Source organism: Mus musculus, chromosome 5 (assembly GCF_000001635.26).
Source record: "Mus musculus strain C57BL/6J chromosome 5, GRCm38.p6 C57BL/6J".
Taxonomy (NCBI): domain Eukaryota; kingdom Metazoa; phylum Chordata; class Mammalia; order Rodentia; family Muridae; genus Mus; species Mus musculus.
In genome coordinates this window covers 132,627,774-132,649,910 of record NC_000071.6, presented here as the reverse complement: position 1 = coordinate 132,649,910, position 22,137 = coordinate 132,627,774, and positions in this window count along the sequence as shown.

Sequence of the window (22,137 nt, the reverse complement as noted above, 5' to 3'; positions counted from 1 at the left end):
AATTCCTTTCCCAGAGGCAGAACTTTGATCCCTGAAACTGATAATCTGACTCTCAACCTCGGCTCTCCACAGGGCCTCGTCTGTCATGGGATCTCACTGGGTGACTGAGAGTCTGCATGCAAGCCTTGGCGGTCTTCAGGATCTCCCAACCCTCTCCACACCTATTTTTTTCCTATAGCCTTTCAAACTGGAAGCCCCTGGTTTATGCAACGCGCCTAGAGCCATGCATCAGGGTGCATCAAGAGATCGGGTAACCCTACACACACACCGCTATAATGCCCCAGCTTATACCACGTGCTTTTCCACACAAGAAATCTGACTAAAGGTACCTGAAGGACAAAGGAGTCCATCAAAGTGCAGCTTAACAGACTTTTTTTTAAGTTGGATGGCAATTCTAGCACTCCCAGAGGTTGAGGCAAGAGGATCGCCACTATGTGTCCAGCTCTTTCTGTCTTACAACAAGGCTACATCTAAAAAGAAAGAAAAGTCCGAGCATGATAGCATCTCACCTGTAATCCCAGCAGGTGACAGGCTGAGACAGGAGCGTCGTTATGAGTTTGAGGCCAGCCTGAGATATATGGTACATTCCAGGCTAGTTTCACTTTACAAATGAGATCCTATCTCAAAAGGAGGAAGAGGAGGAGGAGGAGGAGGAAGAGGAGAGGGAAGGAAAGAGGAGGAGGGAAGGGAGGAAGGGAGGAAAAGAAGAGGAGAAAAAGAACGAGGAGGGGGGAGGGGAGGGAAGGGTATGGAAGGAAGCATATAAAAGTTGAATGGTAGCACTCTGGCCCACGGGAGGGTGCTAGAATCCCAGCCTTCCTTTCTGACCACACCACACACACACACACACACACACACACACACCTCCCGCAAATGCCCATTCTTTCACCTCCACTCTGTAACAGCTGGCCAGCTCAGCTCCCTGCCTCTGGCTTAGTGCCCTGTGCCCACCCCAGCTGGCCTTGACACCACAGGCACCCATCTATCCAAAGTGTGAACATGATCCCAGGTCATGGCCCTTGGCCCACATTCCATGGCAGGTGTATCAGTATTGCCAGAGTTTTTTCAGGTCAGATCCTAAGCCCTAGCAGCCCCAACAAGCTAGGCTCAGCTGCTCACCATCAAAAGACAAATGACTAGTGAAAAGCAGAGGAAGACTCAGAAGGGGAACAAATTCAGACTTCCAGAGACCACAGAGGTTCCTCTTCAAAGTCCTGACCTGGGTTGCACATTTAAATATGCAAGAGGTTTGCAGAGCAGAGCCTGGAGAGTCTGACTTAGCAGTTAAGAGCACTTCTTAGTCTGGCAGAAGATCTGGGTTTGGTTCCCAGCTCCCACACTTTGGCTTAAAACTGCCTGCATCTCAAGTTCAAGAGCCTTCTTTGGGCCTCTGTGGGCACCAGGCATGCACGTGGTGTATACACATACATGCAGGCAAACAATCATACACATAATATGTGTATAAAATACATTTAACAAAAAAGAGTTCTGCATGCCTGAGCAAGCAGTGCGATCATGCTTTCACTAACCTATCGTTCTCTCAGCAACAGACTCTCTCTCTCTCTCTCTCTCTCTCTCTCTCTCTCTCTCGGTAGTCAAGCAAGTTGCCAAAACTGTATGAAATATCTCCCTGAGACAAATTCTGCCTCTGGTAGGGGCCAGGCACTCCCCAGCCCTTTCCTTTCCCAAGCATAATACTGAGGGGGAAATTCTAGTTCCTTGGGGTCCATCATCTGGAAAGTCTGACAGTCAAACGGAGGAGTGTGAGTTTGTTAAAACAACTTCGTTTGACCCAAGGTCACTGATCTCCATACCCTCCCCAGTCTCACCTCAGCATCCTCCCCTGTTGCTATGGTCCTTGTCTAACCAACCATCCCCTGGTACCCGGGTCCTGCTCAAGTGTGGATGCTCGTGTGGATGCTCTTTCCTCAAGGTCTCTCTCCACCCCACAACCTAACCTGGCATTTTAATCCGTCTTTAGATTTCATTTTCAGGGGTCACCTTTTTCCCTAAGCCTAGGTTGGGAGGGGTCTCTCCCCCCTGTCCTCAACATCCTCTTCAGCCTCCTAACTCTGGAGCACTAAATACACAGGCACGGTGCACTAGCTTCAGTTGCTGCAGCTAAGGACATCTGAGTCCTGTGCCCTGCAGCAAGAGCCATATCTTTTCCACAGCGACATCGTATAAATGGCATTTAGCTTGGCCTGGCTGAATGTGAGCACTTGGCAAATATTTGACTGGAGAGAAGATGACCTCAGAGCCCTCCTGTGCTGACACTTCTCACAGGAGAAAAAGTCAAAGGTCCAGAAACACAGCTGAGAGGTGAGGATAGGGGCGGGGGGTGGGGGTGGGGGGATAGTGGGGAGGAGAGTTAGACGCTGTTCCAGCCAAGCAATTTTCTTCCTCACCAAGATGAGTGCCTTTAACTGTTCCCATGATCAGTCTGTGTGGGACCATTCCTGTGATTATTATAATGTTCTTTTTAAATGGAAGTGTTATGCAGAGCATGAGGATCTGAGTTTGGTCCCTAGAATCCAGGTAAAGCCAGACACAATAGCACATGTCTATGATCCCAGCATTCTCATAAGAGCTGGGAGACAGAGTACAGAGAATCCCTGGAAGCTCACATGGGAAGCATGGCATACCCATTGGTGGATAATAAGAGATCCTGCCTCAGACTGAACTGAATACAAAGATTAGCATAAGAGCTTGTTTTCCAACTCCACATGCACACCGTGGAACACACACACACACACACACACACACACACAGGCTGAACATAGTGGCACATACTTGTAATTTCAGCACTAGGGAAGCAGGAAAATCCCCAAAGCTTTCTGACTAACTAGCCTGACAGAATTAGTGAGCTCCAAGTCCCAGTGAGATTCCCCGCCCCCCCCCCAAAAAAACCCAATAGAGAGAGCAAGGAGTGATACCTAAGGATGACCTCTGACCTCCATATAGATATGCACCCATATGCACAAACATGTTCCCATACATGTATGAAAGCACACATATAAACACACCTCCAATTACACACACACACACACACACACACACACAATTTATTTGTACATAAGCAAAATAGAAAACAAATAATAAACATTGAGGTACAAAGGAGGTCTTACACCATTATTCATATTGAACATCCCTGATCTGAACATCAGAATTCTGAAATGCCCCCAAATCCAAAATGTCTTGGGTTCTCACATAACAGGTCTCAGGATATTTTGGAGCTGAGATTTCTGTTGTCAGGATGTTCAATCAGAAAAGTCTATACAAACATTCCAATACCCCATCCCCAAATGCCCAAATCCTAAACACTTCTATTCTTCAAGCATTTCAGATAAGGGCTACTTGTAACTGTTTTGGCAGAGTCTAGACCTTCTAAAGAGAAATACTTGGGCCCTCAAGAATTCAAATTCACCAGGAATCCTACACTGGAAAAGGAAAGGCAAGGCTGAAAACCCGTAAAGAAGCTTTTCTCCCAGGAAGAGATGTCACACAATTCTAGCAAATTGTCAGAGTACCTTGCCAGAGAGAGATTCCTGGGCTAGCGATGGCTGAGGCCAGACCTTGCCCACGGCTAGTTAGTTTTACAAACCTCCTGACCTCTATACAAACCTAAACTTTGTAACAAGACTCTGAAGATGGACTTGGGAAGTCACTGAACCTCTCCTCCTCTTGCCACAGTGGCGACATTTGAATTAGTCTTTTGCTATAGTTCTTAAGATGGCTTGCCTCTATTTACTGGAGTGAGAATGGCTAGCAGAGCTCAGGCTTTTGCCCTAAAACTTTGATTTATTCCTCAATGTAGAAATAGCAGCCAAAACTCAAAGCCTCTTATTTAATCCCCCAGGTCTTCCCATACATCTGAAACTTAGCTCAAGGACAGAGACACCACAAGTTCTGGAGACATAAACAATGGGAGATGTTAGGCAAGCACTCTACCTACTGGGCTGGGTATCCAGCCCACCAAGTTTCCCTGGTACTCAGAAGGGCGCCTGCAGTTACCCTTCTGAGGATGCCTTTCCTCCATTTGAGGAAAATGGCAAGTCAGCTTCCCACACTGATCTCTCTCTCTCTCTTCTCTAATTAATTAATTTATTAATAATTTATTAATTTATTTTTAACCTATTTACTTTACTTCCCTCTTACTGCCTCCCACCAGGACACTCCCTTTCACAATCCTTCTCCCATCCTCCATCCTCCATCCCCTTCTTCTCTGAGCAGGTGAGGACCCCCTGGGCTACAGCCCCCAGCACCTCAAGTCTCTGAGACTAAGCACTTTCTCTCTTACTGAGGCCAGACAGGGTGGCCCAGCCAGAAGAACATATTGCACGTACAGGCAACAGGTTCAGGGAATAGCCCCTGCTCCAGTTGTTTAGGACCCACATGAAGGTCAAGCTGCACATATGACCAGGGAGACCTAAGTCCAGCCTGTGTATGTTCTTTGGTTGGCAGTTCAGACACTGAGAGCCCCAAGGGTCCAGATTAATTGACTCTTTTGGTCTTCCTGTGGAGTTCCTACCCCCGTCAGGCCTGAAATCCTTCCTCATGGTCTTCCATAAGAGTCTGAAAGCTCTATCCACTGTTTGGCTGTGAGTGTCTGTATCTGTCTGAGTCAGCTGCTGGATGGTGCCTCTCAGAGGACAACATGTTCCTGTCTGCAAGCATAACAGAGTATCATTAATAGTGTTAGGGATTGGTGCTTGCCCAAGGGATGGGTCTCAAGTTGGGACCCTTCTTTTAATGTGGTTTGAGGCCAACTCTTCTATCGGTGGAGAGGTTCCTTTTGTGTAAGAGGAGCGTTATGTTGGTAATCCTAAAGGTGACCATAAACCAAGAAGATAAGGCAAGGCAAACTTTCTCATGGCTCTAGAGTTTCACTTTTCTTGAGCACAATAGAGTGAAGATCAAAGCCATTCATTGATTGTCTCCCAGAGTGTTAAGTTTAAAAGTGCTTAAAAAAAAAAAAGTTAAGTACCCTGATTAAAATGTAAAAAGTCCCCTGGGGTTCAGGAGCAAACTATTGGGGCTTTTTGGGAGAAGACAATGGAACCTTTAGGAAGCTGAGTCTCTCATCACAGGAAGTAGGTCACCAGGGCTTAGACCTTGAGGCTTAATAACTAAGTTCCATTTCCTGTTCACCGACTGCTTCTTGGGTGCAGAATAAAGGTGACAAGCCGTGCTCCTGCTGCTGTCTTTGTGTCTCCCATGCCTGCTCCCAGGTCTTTCCCACCATGATGGAAGGACTGTATCGCTCTGGAACTATGAGCTGGAGTAAGTCTTTTCTCTCTTAAGTTGATTGTAGTTTGTGAATTATGGGAAGTACAAAACTGTAGAGGGTCACAGAGCAACACAAAGGAGACACCCAAATGGTTCTGGTGTGGGAAAAATTACTGTGAGCTTGTTCGGACAAGGTTGTCCCTTGAATCCCTTACTCTTCTTTATTCCTTCTGTGACCCTCAGAAGAGCATCCCGCAGGTTCACTTCTGGGTACCAGTGAAACCTGGGGCATTGGGTACAAATACCCCAGTTGGTAGAGTGCTGACCTAACGCCACACATGAGGCCCTGGGTTCCATCCCCAGCACCACATAATCAAGGCATGCACTTTCACCACTACATCAGAAGGCAAGAGGATCAGGAGTTAAAGGTCACCCTTGGCTATATGGTGAGTTTGAGCCCAGAGCTACATGAAACCCTGTATCCAAAAAAATAAAATGTGTGTGTGTTTTTTTTAATAACTCAGGATTCTACATTGGAATTTTTATTACAGTTGGTTTTGCTTTTGGTTTTTGTTTTTAAATTCACATGATTTTCAAAAGCAGATCTTTCCTATATCTATTTTGGTATTGACATCAGAGAGAGAGAGAGAGAGAAAGAGATTGATTCAAAAATAATTACACACACACACACATATACACCTCAAAGCATTATTTACAAATGGATGACAGAGAGTAGTAAGATAGGGTCTTACTGTATAGTCCAGGCTAGCTAGGATTTTCCTGTCTCAGCACACACACACACACCCAGGTGCTGAGATGACAAGACTTGGCCATTATCCCAGGTAGTCAAGATTTTCTTGATGAAGGCCAGTTCATCCTCACTGTGGAGGGTTTCTTTTGTTTGGGATGCAGAACCATTCCTTGCTTGCTTTATAGAGTCTGAATGATGGATGAGAAAAGCCAAGACAGGGCAGCCGAGGATGAGGTTAGCAGGCCTGTTTCGCAGACAAGCTTGTATGTTTGCTTTCTTGTTGGTTTTATTCACTTAAGCTCACAAAGTCCTCGTCAACTGACTTTTTACATTTGAGTAGATTACAATGTGTTTATGGGTCTGAATCCTTCCAAGACAGTAGCTAATTGGGCTCACCACACAACAGCAGGGGAGTCTCATTATCCTGATTTAACAAAGGAAGGCACTTCCTGCAGAGAAGTTAAGGGACTGGATCCTGGCCATCACATTGATCTAATCACCACTCTCTTTGGCACACTCATCATCACCGTTAATTTTTAACATACTAGGAGGGCACTCAGCAATCCATGCTGCATCTCCAGGATTAATAGACCTTCTGTGTAACTATCCCTCAAAAACCTACGTAAGTAATGAAACAAATGTTTATTGAACTCAATGCTGTGAGCCTTCCCCTTCTTTCTTGGCACCAGTCACAGAAGTAGCTGCCTTCTTCTATGGGCATCAGAATTCTCATTAATCCCCAGGGACTGGAGAGATGTCCCAGCAGTTAAGATCACTTGCTGCTCTTGCAGGGGAGCTGAGTTCAGTTGCCAGCACCCACATCAGGTGACTCACAGCTACCCATAACCTTAGCTCCTGAGGATCCAGTGCCCTCTTCTGGCCTCAACCAGTTCCTGTACACATATACTCACACACAGAGACACTCATAAACAAAAGTAAATAAAAATACATCATTTTTAGAAAGAGGACCAGGAAGCCAGGTTGCAGTGACACACGCCTTTAATCCCAACACTTGGGAACAGAGGCAGGTGGATCTCTGAGTTTGAGGCCAGGGGATGATTCAAGACCCACATTGTGATGCTCAGCACTGGTTATGGGAACAACAAGCAACCAAAGCACCTGCCGCACAGTGGTTCCCACCTAGTCCAGGTTCATGTCATTAAGGAGCCAGAATTTCTGATCGCTCACAGTATTTTCTTCAAGTAAGGTCATTGTGGAAAAACCAGTCCAGCGGCCATCAGGGCCATCACTCCTGATACTGGTTTGACCAGAGAAGAACATGAAATATTAGCTTATGTGTATGTTTTATTTGTGCTTAAAAGAAAAACCACAAAGCAGGAGGCAGTGGCTAATACATATCTGTAATTCTACTACACCAGAGGTGGGATATTAACAGAGGATCAGAGTTCAAGGTCATCCTCGGCCAGAGCTAAAGGAAACTGAAAAACAAACAAACCAAGAACCCAACTATTCATCAGGGCTAGGGATGTGGCTCAGTTGGTAGAGTGCTTACCTAGCACCCAGTGCCAAGCAAAGTAGATGTGGTGTTGCAAGCCTGACATTCAAGCACTCTGGAGACAGAGGCAGGAGGATTGGGATTTCAAGGTCAACATCAGCTACATAAGCTGATCATGTGAAACATGAATGTAGCTGATCATGTGATATGAGAGACCCTCTCTTAATCTTATCTCTTATCTCTTCTAAAACAGGATAACGCCTGGGGTATGAGAGCATTGCTTTACTGTTTTGTAGAGACAGTCCACACTTCATCCATTCACATATTTACTATGGAGATGTTTCTTGTAGCTCCAGGTGGACACAACATGACCAGCCATTTCATGTTCTTGCTGCTCTGCCTTCCATGCCATGATGGCTTCTGTTCGAATGCAAGCCACCGTAAACCTCTTCTTTAGGTTTCCTCAGATGGCCATTTTGCTGCAGCAATGAAACAAGTGAGTAGTAATACATCTCCCTCCTCAGGAGGGTTGCTAAATGCGCAGGATCCTGAGTGGGCCCAGGATCAAACCCTATGTGAATTACTCTTCTAACCGAGGAAGAGTTGGGCATGGTGGGGCACATCTGAAACTCCAGCAGTCAGAAGGATGAGAGATGAGAAACTCCAGTTGAAGGCCAGTCTAGGCTAAATTGCAAGATTCTGTTGCATGGCAAAAATAACTGAGTGGGACTTGGTGGTGGATCCCTGCAATCCCAACATTTTGGAGGTGGAGGTTGACAGATCAAGAGTTCAAGGTCATCCTTGACTGCATAGTGAGTTCCAGGGTTATGTGAGACCTTGTCTAAGCAAGTAGATAGATAGATAGATAGATACATACATATATACATACATACATACATACATACATACATACATACATAAAAGCAAAATAGAAGACAGGGCAAGATTTGGGGGTGGGGGTAAATGCATCCAAGTTACTGTCATTGTTCAATGTGTACCTCACAGCTGTTGATCCAGAAACATGGCCTACTTTTAGAAGTCCAGTCAGACTTAAGACTGATGGCTTAGTTTTCTTAATAGTATACAGAACTGAATTGAACTAGGAATATAAAAGGCGTGGTAACATGGCTACCTAATTAGCATCATGATTAGGTACTTTCTCCCCCTGAAGCACAGTTTTACACATGAGTAGTCAGAAGAGCTTCGTGGTGGCAGGTTTTGAATGCCAACTTGGCTGGATTTAGCATCACCTAGAAGATACAACTCTCCTGTCATCTTCAAGGGCATTTCCAGGGAAGATTGACAGAGGAGGGAAGGAAGTTTCCCTCAAAAAGGAAAGGAACTCACATCCTATGATCCAGATATAAAGAGATCTGAGGGATAAGTAGTTTTCCCTTGCCTGCCTTCACCTCTTCCTGATAAAACATGTGTGTCGCTACTCTGCCATCCGAGGTAGATACCAGACTCCATCTTCTTTGACCTTCTAATATGGCAATGTGACAATGGACAGTGAATACCAATGATTCTCTGGGGAGCCTCCAATCCTCTCTCACCCATTTGGGACTACCAGGCATCTCCTTCTGTGGAATGAGCAGCTATCAAGTTTCCAGAATCTCTAGTGTGCAGACAACCATTGCTGGACTACATTGACCTTATTGTAAGCCAATCTAATAGATTTTCTTTGTAATCTGTGCACATTCTCCTGGCTCTGTTTCTCAGTGGTTCTCAGCCTTCCTAATGCTGCAACCCTTTAACATAGTTCCTCATGTTGCGGTGACCCCAACCATAAAATCTTTTTTTTTTTTTTTTTTTTTTTTGATTTTCCAAGACAGGGTTTCTCTGTGTAGCCGTGATGGCTGTCCTGGAACTCACTCTGTAGACCAGGCTGGCCTTGAACTCAGAAATCCGCCTGCCTCTGCCTCCCAAGTGCTGGGATTAAAGGCGTGCACCACCACGCCCAGCCCATAAAATCACTTTCATTGCTACTTCATAAGTGTAATTTTGCTACTGTTATGAATCTCAATGTAAATACATGTGTTTTCTAATGGACTTGGGTGACCCTGAGAAAGGGTTGTTCAACTCCCCAAAGATGTCTCTGCTGCTCTCAAGAACCCAGCCTAATACAGGCATAAAGACAAGGAAAGGAGCTGAATGTGGTCTCCCATGTGCCTTCAATACAAGCACTCAAGAAACAAAGGCAGGATAATGGCATTTAGGAGCCCAGTCTAAGCTACATAGTGAGACCCTATCTCACAACTTCCAACAAAATGATGAGGAATAGCCCAAACCAAACCGCCATGGTTCAAATGAAAACAGACAGGCTGTGAGCCTCAGTTTCCATGCCTGTAAAGTACAACTAATATATAATATGCATACATTTGCTAAACACTGTACTAGTGAAAAACGTCTGACACATAAGACTGTATATTTATCATATAATTCTATTTGCATGAAATGCCCTGGGTGTTCAAATCCATAGAGACAGGAAGTAGACCAATGATTGACAGGGACCAGGTAGAATCAGGGAAAGGTACCTGACTGTTTAATGGGAAAGGGTGTTTCTTTGTGGAGGGTTACACTAGAGAGTGATGACAGCTGCACAATATAATGGATATACAAAAATGTTGCTGGGCTGTAAGCTTTACAGTAGTTAAAATGGGGGCTGGAGAAGTGGCTCACCATTAAGCGCACACATTGCTCTTGCAGAGAATCAATGTTCAGGTCCCAGTTCTGATGTGGGGTAACCCACAACCACCTGTAACCCCAGCTCCAGAAGATTTGTTGCAGTCTTCTATCCTCTATGGGTACCCAAAGCATGAATGCATATACATAATTTAAGTTACATCTTTTTTTAAAAAGATATTTGAAAAAAGGGTGGCGAGATGGCTCAGTTGGCAAAGTGCTTGCTATAAAATCACAACATGCACAATGTCACACACTTGCAATCATGCGCACACACAAAATGAAGACCCACACTCCATGTATTTTTGCCAGAAATCATAACCATGAGATCAGCTCGAACAAACTAATTTCGAACTGGTCTGTATTAAGACCGTCAATGCCAAGTCAACCAGAAGACTTTTCAATAGCCTTGAGCCTATCTGTACCTCTAATGGGCTAGCCATAAATAAGAGACATAAAGTAGCAACAATGAGCTTGTGTGTGTGTGTGGGGACGGGGGGGGAACCTAGCTAATTTACACCATAATCAAAATACCCAGGAATCTTCAACAATTGAAGAACTGATGCCAGTCTCTGTCGTAAGCACACCCGACTGTATTATTTCACATGTGAATGTAATTTCTAAATTGCAGTGTATAATGTGGAAGGGTGTGCGATTTCTGAAAAGCAAAAAAAAAAAAAAAAAAAAAAAAAAAGTATTTATGTTTCTCTGTGGCATCGCTCCCTGATGAGAGAAATCAAAGGGATTATTGGAACAGTGTATTACAGGGCTCGGGAGCGGAACAGTTGAGAAAACGACTATCATTAATCTTCACGCAGCTGAACAGAGAGAGCAGAGGCGGGAGCCTCGTGCTTCCCGTAGCCAAGAGGTCTGCTGATAGGCATCTCCATCCCTGAAACACCTGTCCTAAAGGCAGCCATTGACCAACTCTGGAACATTGGTGTCAGCCAATATGGGTGAATGAACCACTCACCAAACAGTTCTCCCCAATCCAAACCTGTCCCCACAGATCTGACCAGCATGTGCACCTGCACACACAGGTTCACCATCACCTAAAGAACAGAATGGAAGAATGGAAGTTCTTGTGTTTTCTATGTTTCTCATTGCTGTGACCTAAGAAGCAGTGTAAGGAGCCGGGGACACGCCTCGCCTGGATAAGTGCTTGCTGTGCAAAGCATGAGGGTCAGAGTTTGGATTCCCCTACTCCCATAATAAAAAGCCAGGCACAGAAGCACATCTATAATCCTAGAAATAATAATAATGCCTGTGCTGGAGAGGCATAGACAGGCAGCATCCTGGAGCTTGCTAGCCACCCAGTGTAGCCAGGTTCAATGAGAGAACTTGTCTCAAAAAAATAATAGTGATGGATGAAGACACTCTACATCAATCTCTGGATTTTACATACTTGCACATACTCATCTACATTTATATGTGAATATATTCACACACACACACACACACACACACACACCAGAGAAAAGCAACTTAAGGATTTTTAAGGATTTATTTTGACTCATGGCTTTATTGTGAGGAAGGCGTTGAAGGTGGGTCTTCACCCATAGTGATGGGAACTTGCATCAAGACTTCTTGCACACATAAAGTGGAAAATTTTGGTTTCTTCGGAGACTCAGTTGGTCTTTTCTTTTGGAAACCGTCATATGAGAGGATATTTTTGCCGAAGCAGACATAGGGGAGGATGTTTGCTAAGCACAGGCGTGTGGTGTTTTTCTGGAGGCAGCCTGGGAGAAGGGCGTGTGATGCTTTGCTAGAGCAGATGCTTGAGAGAACAGGTGATGTTTGGAAAGGATATAAATATAGCCCAATGGACAATGGACAAGGCTGGATGGTATTGGTATGCCTTACCATTCTTTGCTGGTCATTGTCATGACTTCATAGAGAAAAATGCACCAAAAAAATTCTGGTGGTGTTCTGGCAGCTTCTTGTTGCTTCTGAGGACTCAGGCTATTGGTAGAGCCTTGAGGTTTCTTCTGGATCGACTGAACTGCTGATATCCTGACCACGTAGATTGAATTTGCTCCAAAGATATATTTCTACACAGGTCCACATCCTCCTTTGCTCTAATAACCTTCCCTTTCAACTGTCTCTGGTGGCTGGTGGGCTAGAAGGGAGGTTAAGGTACTCAAGAACCCTTAGTAAAAGTAGGGTTTGAAAACTCTAAGCCTACACATATGGGTAAATCAGGAAGCAGAAGAGACTGGAAGCAGTGTCCACAGTGTCCTACCTACACCAGCCAGGCCTCCACAGTCTCCCTCAACAAACACCAGATTGAGACCAAGTAGTCAAACACATGAACCTGTGGAGCCATTTCACATTGGAACTTAGCAATGGGATCTTGCAAAGATAGCTTCTAACTACCTCTGTTGAGGCATGCTTAGTTGAAATTATCCCTCAAGGGTCCTGTGTTGGAAGATTTGTACATGATATATCAGGAAGTGGTATACAGGGGGTTGTGGGAGGTCCCTAGGTCATATAGAGATAGTCCCTCTAAAAGGAATTGTAGTGGGGCTGAAGAGATAACTCAGTGGTAAAACACAGATGCTGTTCTTACAGAGGAGTCAAGTTCAGTTCCCAGCACTCACATCAGGCAGCTTTCAACTATGGTAACTCCAGCTTTGGGGATCTGCTGCCCTCTTCTGAATTTTGCAGACATCGCACTCACTTGCACATGTACACAGAGGCACACACGTAATTTTATTTTAATCTTGTTTTTTAAAAAAATAAGATTTATTTTTATTTTTTATGCATTGGTGTTTTGCTTGAATATATGTCTGTTTGAGAGTATCAGATCCCCTGGAACTGGAATTACAGTTGTGAGCTTCTATGTGGATGCTGGGAATTGAACAAGAGTCTTCTGCAAGAGGTCTTAACCACTGAGCCATCTCACCAGCCCCCCCCCCTTTTTTTGCCTACATGTATGTCTGTGTGAGGGTGTCAGATCCCCTGAAAATGGAGTCACAGACAGCTGTGACGGACCATGTGGGTGCTGGTAAATGAACCCAGGAAGAGCAGCCAGTGTTCTTACGCTCTGAGCCATCTCTCTAGCCCCTATTTTAATCTTTAAAAATAAAATGAAATTGTGGGACCTGAAGCCCATGCTTGTCTCCTTTTCTGTTTTCCCCAAACACGTTCCCTGAGCACTTGATTCTACCAGGCAGTTATTCTCCCTTGAAGCCTTCTTCAGAGCTGAGCTGATGCCAGCATCGTGCCCTCAAATCTCTGAAACTGTGAGCTAAATAAACCTCTTTTCTTCATAAAGTTAGTGCACCTCAGCTTTTTCTATTTTATTATAAAAAAAAACTAATCTGGGACCCCCTTCTATTTCCTAGATCAGATTACTTTCTTTTTCAAAAATGTAGATTTTGTTTCCCAAGCATAGCTGAGCACAGTACTTTTGTTTGGGAGCAATTCTGCCCCCTTTTCTTTGTGCGATGAGTAGAACTACTCAAATTTTTTGGCACCCAGAAGATCATGAGTCTCAAATGCTGGACATTGAACTATAGGATCTTTTACTTTCATTTCTTTATTTTGGTTTCACTTTAGGCTGATTGTACTACACCCTGGTTCTTTTCTTTTCAAATAAGAAATCGTATAACGTGGTTTTGATTTTACAAGAACTGACAGATGAAATATTTTAGATTTTTTTTAAAAAAGACGCTGGACTTTTAAACTGTTGAGAAATTTTAAAGATCGTGGGACTTTTAAATTTGATGGTGTTTTATGTTATGATATTGAGATCTTGGTGGCAACAAAGACAAAGGTTATATATAGTTTATCCCTGGTGTGTTTGTGTGTCAAGTTGAAAAAGCTTGGAGAATTCTATTAACTTTTATTGTCAACTTAACAAAGCACAAATTCATCTGGGAAGAGGGAACTTCAACTGAAGAATGCCTAGGTCAGGTTGTTCTGTGGCCATGTCTGTAAGAGATTGTCTTCAGTAATGACTGATATGTCAGGGTCTGGCCTACTATAGGAGGCACTATCCCTAGGCAAGTGGTCCTTGTATGTGCAGGAAAAAAAATAGCTAAAATGAGCCAAGGAGTGTCTCCCCACAGGTCCTGCCTTATACTCAATGATGGATTGTGACCTGGAAATGTAAGATGAAAGAAAAGCTCTCCTCCCCAAGTTCCTTCAGGTTGTGGTGTGATCACTGTGACAGAAAGCAAAGTAAGACACTCAGTACTACAATAACCAAATGACCAATGCCCCACCCCCTTTTGTCCCCTCATTTTGCATGACACTCAATAAGCATTCTGAAATATTTTAACTTTTCTAAGTATACCCCAATACAATGATTTTTTAAAGATTTAATATATGTGTGTGTGTATACATATATATGTATATGCATATGTATATGAATATGTACACACACACACACACACACACACACACACTGCAGCCATCTTCAGACACACCAAAAGAGGGCATCAGATCCCATTACAGATGGTTGTGAGCCACCATGTGGTTGCTGGGATTTGAACTCAGAACCTCTAGAAGAGCAGTCAGTGCTCTTAACAGCTGAGCCATCTCTCCAGTCCCAATACAATGATTTTAAATTGGGGCAATTTCATCCCTTCCCACTGTGATAAATACAGAAACTTTGAAGACTTTTTTTTTTTTTTGTCCCAAGTATCATCTAGAGGCAGAGGATTCTGCCAGACACTGCCGTAGACAGAACATTACCCACTCTTCCCAAAATGAACAATCCAACCCAAAACACTAATAGTGTTATTTTTAAAGAAAACTTCCCTTGGTAAATTACAACAATTGTCCCATATATTTACTCATTTGTAGCAGTTAATATTGTCAGATTGACAGAACTACTTAGGTTAACTCAATCTGGGACCCCAGCCATATTTAAGTAGGGTTTCCCTTCTCAGTTATTACTCAGTGTAAACACCCCCATAGACACGCTCAAAGAGGTACCTCACCAATGCCTTAGGTACACATTTTGCACATGTGTGAATTTCTGTGTATGTGTGTGTGTGTGTGTGTGCGCGCGCGCGCACGCGCCAGAGGGCAACATCAGGAATCATTCCTCAGGAGCCATCTGTCTTAGGGTTTCATTGCTGTGAAGAGACACCATGACCAAGATAACTCTTATAAAGGCAAACATTTGCTTGGGACTGGCTTACAGTTTCAGAGGTTCTGTCCATTATCATCATGGTAGGAAGCATGGCAGCATGCAGGCATACTTGGTGCTGGAAAAGGAGCTGAGAATTCTACATCTTGGTCCAGAGGCAGCCAGAAAGAGACTGTCCCACACTGGGGTGGAGCCTGAGCATAGGAGACCTCAAAGCCCACATTTCCTCCAACAAGGTCACACCTCCTCCAATAATGCCACACCTCCTAATAGTGTAACTCCCCATGGCCAAGTGCTCAGACACACGAATCTATGAGGGCCAAACCTATTCAGACCACCACACCATCCATTTTGTTTATTGAGATAGGGTCTCTCACTTGTCACATAAACTAGGTTGGCTGGCCAGAGAGCTCCAGGGGAACCCGTGCCTCTCATTCCTTATAATCTTGTAGATTTATAAGCACATGCCGTCACACCCTAATTTTTTTGTGGGTCTCAAAGATCAAACTCAGGTCCTCACACTTGTGAGGCAGGCACTTTACAGACTGAGCCATTGCGTACCATGGAACACACACCAATATCAGAGAGCAGCTTGCAGGAATTGGCTCTCCTTTCTGTCACGTGGGTCCCAGTGATCAGGGATCGAACTCAGATCTTCAGACTTGGCAGCAGGTGTCTTAAATCTGCTGAGCTATCTCACCAAGCCCTCACTAGATACTCCTTAATCCAATCAAGTTAACAGTCAGAATTAAGCATCTCCAACTGTTTGCTGCATTCCTTACCTTCAGCTGTTGCTAGATAGTGAGTTCCTGGAGAGTAAAGTCTGCAAGGCCACACAGTAACAAGAGTGGAAATATTTATGGAATGCCAAGAAATGGACCGGAAATTAGGAAAAGGTGATTGCCAAGGACATTTATTTATCAACGTTGGCTCTCCCACTGAAATGGTGCCTGGAACAGGGCCCAATCCCTGGGACAAAAGAAGAAACTCTTGGCTCCAACTTGCTGTCTGGGTTTCCCTGCCAATCAAAGTTGTCATGGAAAGGAACAGCCTCTGCTATTATGTTGAGCACAATGAGACTGTTTAGAGGAGAGCCTTACCTTCAGGAAATTCCAATGAGCCTGTTTTATTGTTACCTCCTTACAGTAACGACTCCCATGGGGTTAAACCAGGTGTAAAATAATTACTAAAACATCCCTGCCACAGAGAAGACTTACAGAAGTAAGGCTCCTGCTTCAGTCGGGGAGGGTAGGGCTTGCTCATGGAAACAGAGTGTGGTATGGAAGATATACAGAGGAGAGGGGCAATCACAGCATGAGAGGGGGAGGGAGAAGCAGGAGGAAGAGCCCAGACCTTTCATCCCAGTTACATACCACACCACTTCCTGCCTCTGCAGCTTGGTTGATCTTTGCCCCCAACACACACACACACACACACACACACACACACACACACACGAGCCTACCACCACCACCACCACCACCACCACCACCACGGGGCACACACACACACACCAAAACAATTCAGGCAGAGAAAGGTAATGACCATTATGAGCCAACTTTTGCTGAAGTCCTATGGGAAACAAAATGAGGATGAGATTCACCAAGGGGTGTTTTCCAGGACTGGAGCAATGGCTCAGTGGCACTTACTGCACTATCTGAGGATCTGAGCTTGGTTCCTTCACTTACCTTGGGTGGCTCCCAACTCCCTGTAACCAGACCCTGGTTTCCATGGGCACCTACATCCACAGGCACTGTGGTGGTTTGAATACGAATCCCCACCTTCACCCAATAGCTCATGTATTTGAATGCTTTGTCCCTAGTTGATGGAATTATTTGGGGAAGATTTACAGTTGCCCTCAATCTTCTCAGTACTGGGTCCCTTTAATACAGTTCCTCGTGTTGTGGTGACCCTACAGCCATAAAATTATTTTCCTTGCTATTCATAACTGTAATTTTGCTACTGCTATGAATCACAATGTAAATATGTGTTTTCTGATGGTCTTATCATTCGACCCCTCAAAGAGGTCATGGCCCACAGATTGAGAACCACTAGGTTAAGCAATGTGATCTTGTTGGAAAAGTTATGTCACTGGAGGTCAGCCTTGAAGTTTCAAACTTCAAAGCCATCCCCAGTTCACTCCCCCTCTCCCTCTCCCTCCCCCTCTCCCTCCCCCTCCTCCTCCCCTCCCCCTCCCCCTCCCCCTCCCCTCCCTCTCCCCCTCCCCATCCCCATCCCCCTCCCCCTCCCCCTCCCCCTCTCCCTTCCCCCCAACCTTTATGTTGAGCCTGTGGATTGGATGTAAGCTCATACCTATTTTTCCAGCATGAAGCCTGTCTGCCTTCCTGCCATGATTGTCACAGACTCTAACCCTCTGTAACTCTGAACTTCACATTAAGTGCTTTCTTGTATACATTGCCTTGGTCATGATGTTTTGTCATAGCAATAGAACAGGAACTAAGACATGCACATATCCATACAAACACACAAGTTCATGCATACACACACAAAAAAAGACAAAATAATATTTTCAGTATCTTCTTCCTTTGCTCTTTGTTCTCCAAATGTCACATCAAGAGGAATCAAGAGTCTGTAGCCCGAGTATCACCACCCCAGAAGCTACATTGTGTAGTATTAAATTTGGGCAGTGTTCAGATCCTGACACGGAGCTTTGAATAATTAGTTTATTGATTTGTGAGCTATGTTCAGAATGAGTTGGGTTTGCCAGCACAAAGCTGGATTTGGGCAATGCAATTGTTTTCAATAACATAGCACTTGGGTATCAATAACACCCTTTTCTTAAATAAATGTACTCTTTTGGGCCAGGGAGATGGTTCAGTGATTATGAGCATATGAGGCTCTTATAGAGGACCCATGTTCAGTTCTCAAATCCCACACCAGACAGCTTACCTGTAACTCCAGATTCAAGGGATCTGATTTCTACTTCTGGACTCCATGGGCATTTCTGCACTCACATGTTCACATATCCACACACATACATATACGTGACAGAAATAAATCTTCGAAATGAAATGTATTTTTGACAATTCCATATATATGTGTGCATGTATATATAATATGAAATATATAGTATATGCATATATTACATATTATATTTTATATTTTTCCATATATATTCCCATCACTTCTCCAACAGCTCCTCCTCCCATTTTCATGTCTTTGGTTTTGTTTTATGACCCACTGAATTTAACAATGGCTGCTGATGCATTAGACAGGAACACATGTCTGCTTGCCCCAGAGAAAGTCCAACATGGTGGACCAATATGTTCAAGCACATAAGCTTGTGGGGCAGTTCACATACCATATGTTCTAGTTTGCTTTCTGTTGGTACAATACTCTGACTAAGATTACAGGGGCGGGGTGGGGGGGGTTGCTTGGTCTCCACTTAGTGAGGCAAGTCAGGGCAAGTACTGAAGCAGGAACCTGGAGCAGAATCCATGGAGGGCTGATGGTTGCTGGCTTATTCCCAGGCTCATTAGCTAGCTATTGTGTACAGCAAAGGGCAGTAATGGTGCTGCCCGCACTGAGTTGGACTCTCTCACATCAATGAAGACCAACCTGATGAAGACCACTGCTCAAATTGAGTTGTTTTTTTTTTTTTCAGGGATTCTAGACTGTAACAAACTGACAATTAATACTAACAAGAAAACCATTCCATCTTGCTGTGCTATTGCTATGAAGAGACACCATAACCAAGGCAACTCTTATAAAAAACAAACAAACAAACCATCAAATTGGGAATGGCTTACAGTTTCAGAGGTTTAGTCTATTATCTGCATGGAAGGACATGAAGGCAGACATAGTAGCTGAGAGTTCTACATCTGAATCCACAGGCAACAGGAAGAGAGAGTCACTGGGTCTAGCTTGGGCTTCTGTAACCTCAAAACCTACCCCCAGTGATACACTTCACCAACAAAACCACGCCTCCTGATAATCCAAAGCAATGCCACTCCCTGATGACTGAGCATTCACATATATAAGCCTAGGAGGGCCTTTCTTACTCATACTACCACACATACCTCAGCACTTTGTATCCACACCACAGCAAGCCCTCCTTGAGGAGCTATCTTGAGACTCTCTGAGATTCATCAAACTTACATTAAATTCATGTGTAGTCCAAGGTGCCTCAAGAACAGTGGTATTTCAGTTATTTGTGAATTTCCTGGTGTTTTCAAAGTTCCACAGCAGGTCCTTAGGCCAAACATTCTTTACTACACAGTACATCTGTAAACCTTTGCCAGGGTAATGCAACAGAGCGATCAAAGCCTTGGAGTCTGTAGTTCTGTCCTTTTTGTTTTTATGAAGAGACAGTGAATGAGTTATGTTGGTTTTGAGAGGATATATATACACACACACACACACACACACACACACACACACATATATACATTACCAATAAACAAATCATGTGATTCTCTCTGTATTTCAATGTATTTATTTATCTTGCCAAACAACTGAGCCCAAGGATGTTCTTAACACATGCTAGGTTCAGTGGTTTGTATAGATATGCCGCTCCCCCCCCCATAGACTCATTTGTTTGAATGCTTGGTCCATAGGGAATGGCACTATTAGGAGGTGTGGCCTTGTTGGAGGAAGTGTGTCACTGTGGGCATGGATTTTGAGGTCTCATATATGCTCAAGCCACGCCCAGTGTTGACCCAGTCTTCTCCTTGCTACCTACAGATCAATATGTAGAACTCTCGGTTCCTTCTCCAGCATGATGTCTGCCGGCATGCTGCCATACTTCTCACCACGATGATAATGCACTGAACCTCGGAAACTATAAGCAAGCCTCGATTAAATGTTGTCCTTTATACGAGTTGCCTTGGCTATGGTATCTGTTCACAGCAATGGAACCCTAAGCACTGAGCACCCCACCACCTCTTCTTTTTATCACTTAATTTTTTTAATTTTTATTTTATTGTGTTGAGTGTGTATGAAGAGAGAGAGAGAGACTAGCATAACAAAATATATGTGGAGATGAAAGGACAACTTTGGGAGTCGTCTCTTTCCTTCCACTTTGGATTCCATGGGTCAAACTCGGGTCATCAGGCTTGCATGCCAACTACTTTTTCCCATTGAGCCAACTTGCCAGCCTATTACTTGTTATTTTGAGACAAGTCACACTATCTGTTAGACTGTCCTTAAACCTGTGGTCTTCTTCTTGCCTTAACCTTCCTAGTAGCAAGGTCCCAGAACTGTACCAGTGAAGGTCACTTAGGGAAAAATTCTTTTTTAAAAATGTGTCATGGTGACTCTTGATTGTCAGCATGACAAGATCTAGAATCACCTAGGAGATAAACTTCTTGTCTTGTCTTGGGGGAGTTTCTAGATTGGGTTAATTGAGGTGGGGAGGCCCATCCTGAATGTGGATGACATTATTCTATATGCTAGTCCTGGACCGAATGAGAAGGAGACAGTGAGCTGAGTACCAGCATCCATCTCTCTCTGCTTCCTGACTGTGGATGCCATGTGACCAGGTACCTCACACTTTGCCACCATGCCTTCCCAGCTGTGACAGACTAGACCCTGGAACTGTGACTCAGAATAACCCTCTCTTGCTAAAGTTACTTTTGTTAGATATTTTGTCAAAGCAATGAGGAAAATAGATAATAAAAAATATTAATCCAAATTCTAGAGTACTGATTTTTTTTTTTCCTGTACAAAATGCAAAACTAGGCCTGGAAAGAAGTCTCAGTCTTGAGTTTGGGTCCCCAGAACCCACTAATTGTTGGGTGGGCATGGCAGCAGGTCTGTAATTCCAGCTTGTGATGGTAAAGAAAGGGAATTCCTAGATCAAGCTGGGTATTGAGACTAGAGAGATCTGTAAGCTCAAGGTTTGACTGAGAGAACCTGACTCACTGAAATAGAAGAGTGAGAGATGATGATTCCTGAAAGCAACTTTGTGCCTCCACATGTATACATTTGCCAATCATTTACACAACACAAATATGCATACATGTATATACATACGTGCATAATATAGACAGACATAATGCACAAATAGATACATATACATACAAACACATATATACACACATACACACACACACCAGAGAGAGAGAGAGAGAGAGAGAGAGAGAGAGAGAGAGAAGTGCCAAACTACTACTTCTCTCTATTTCAGGTCCCCAAAGTCCTGGTGACAGACACATGCCATCACCAAGCATGAATTATTGTCTCCATAACGTAATAAACTCACAAATATTATTAAACAGGATACTCATTTTGAATTACCCACCGCCAGCATCTATTAAAATTACAAGAACTTACCTGGTGCTCAATAAATACTTGTTCAATTTAATTAGCTGGTTAATCTGAGTATTAACTATAATGTATCCAATTCAGAAAGCCACAAACATTTAATGAGCGCTCCCTGCAAGCCAAGCTCTTGAGAAATAACAATAACTAAAGAGCAGTGCCTGGTCTCTAGGCACTGTCTATAGGGAGGAAAGACCCAAAAGAAGCTAAAATAGTTATTTCATAATAAAATGCAATTCTATAATAGAAGAAAGAGGAAAGTGGTATGGGAAAATTAAATACTGACATGAAAATAGAAGAAAGAAACATGAGAGAATAAATGATTCCAGTACAGGGGGTGGGGGGAACAAAGGTGGGGAACTGTTGAATAAGACCAAAATACATAACACCACGTATATAAATGGCACATGAACACATTATTTTGTATAATGAATGTGTGCCAGTAAAGCTGAAAAGTACCCAACTATCTCACCCCACAACATGACTACTGGAGAGATAAACGGCAGACAAGACCCAGCACATTGTGAGTCTTCAAAATAAGTTTTACTCATAGTGAGAACCGGAGAGGTTCTTCAGTGGCTAAAGGTGTTTGCTGCCAAGGTTGAAGAACTGAGTTCGATCCTCTGTATGCTCTCATGG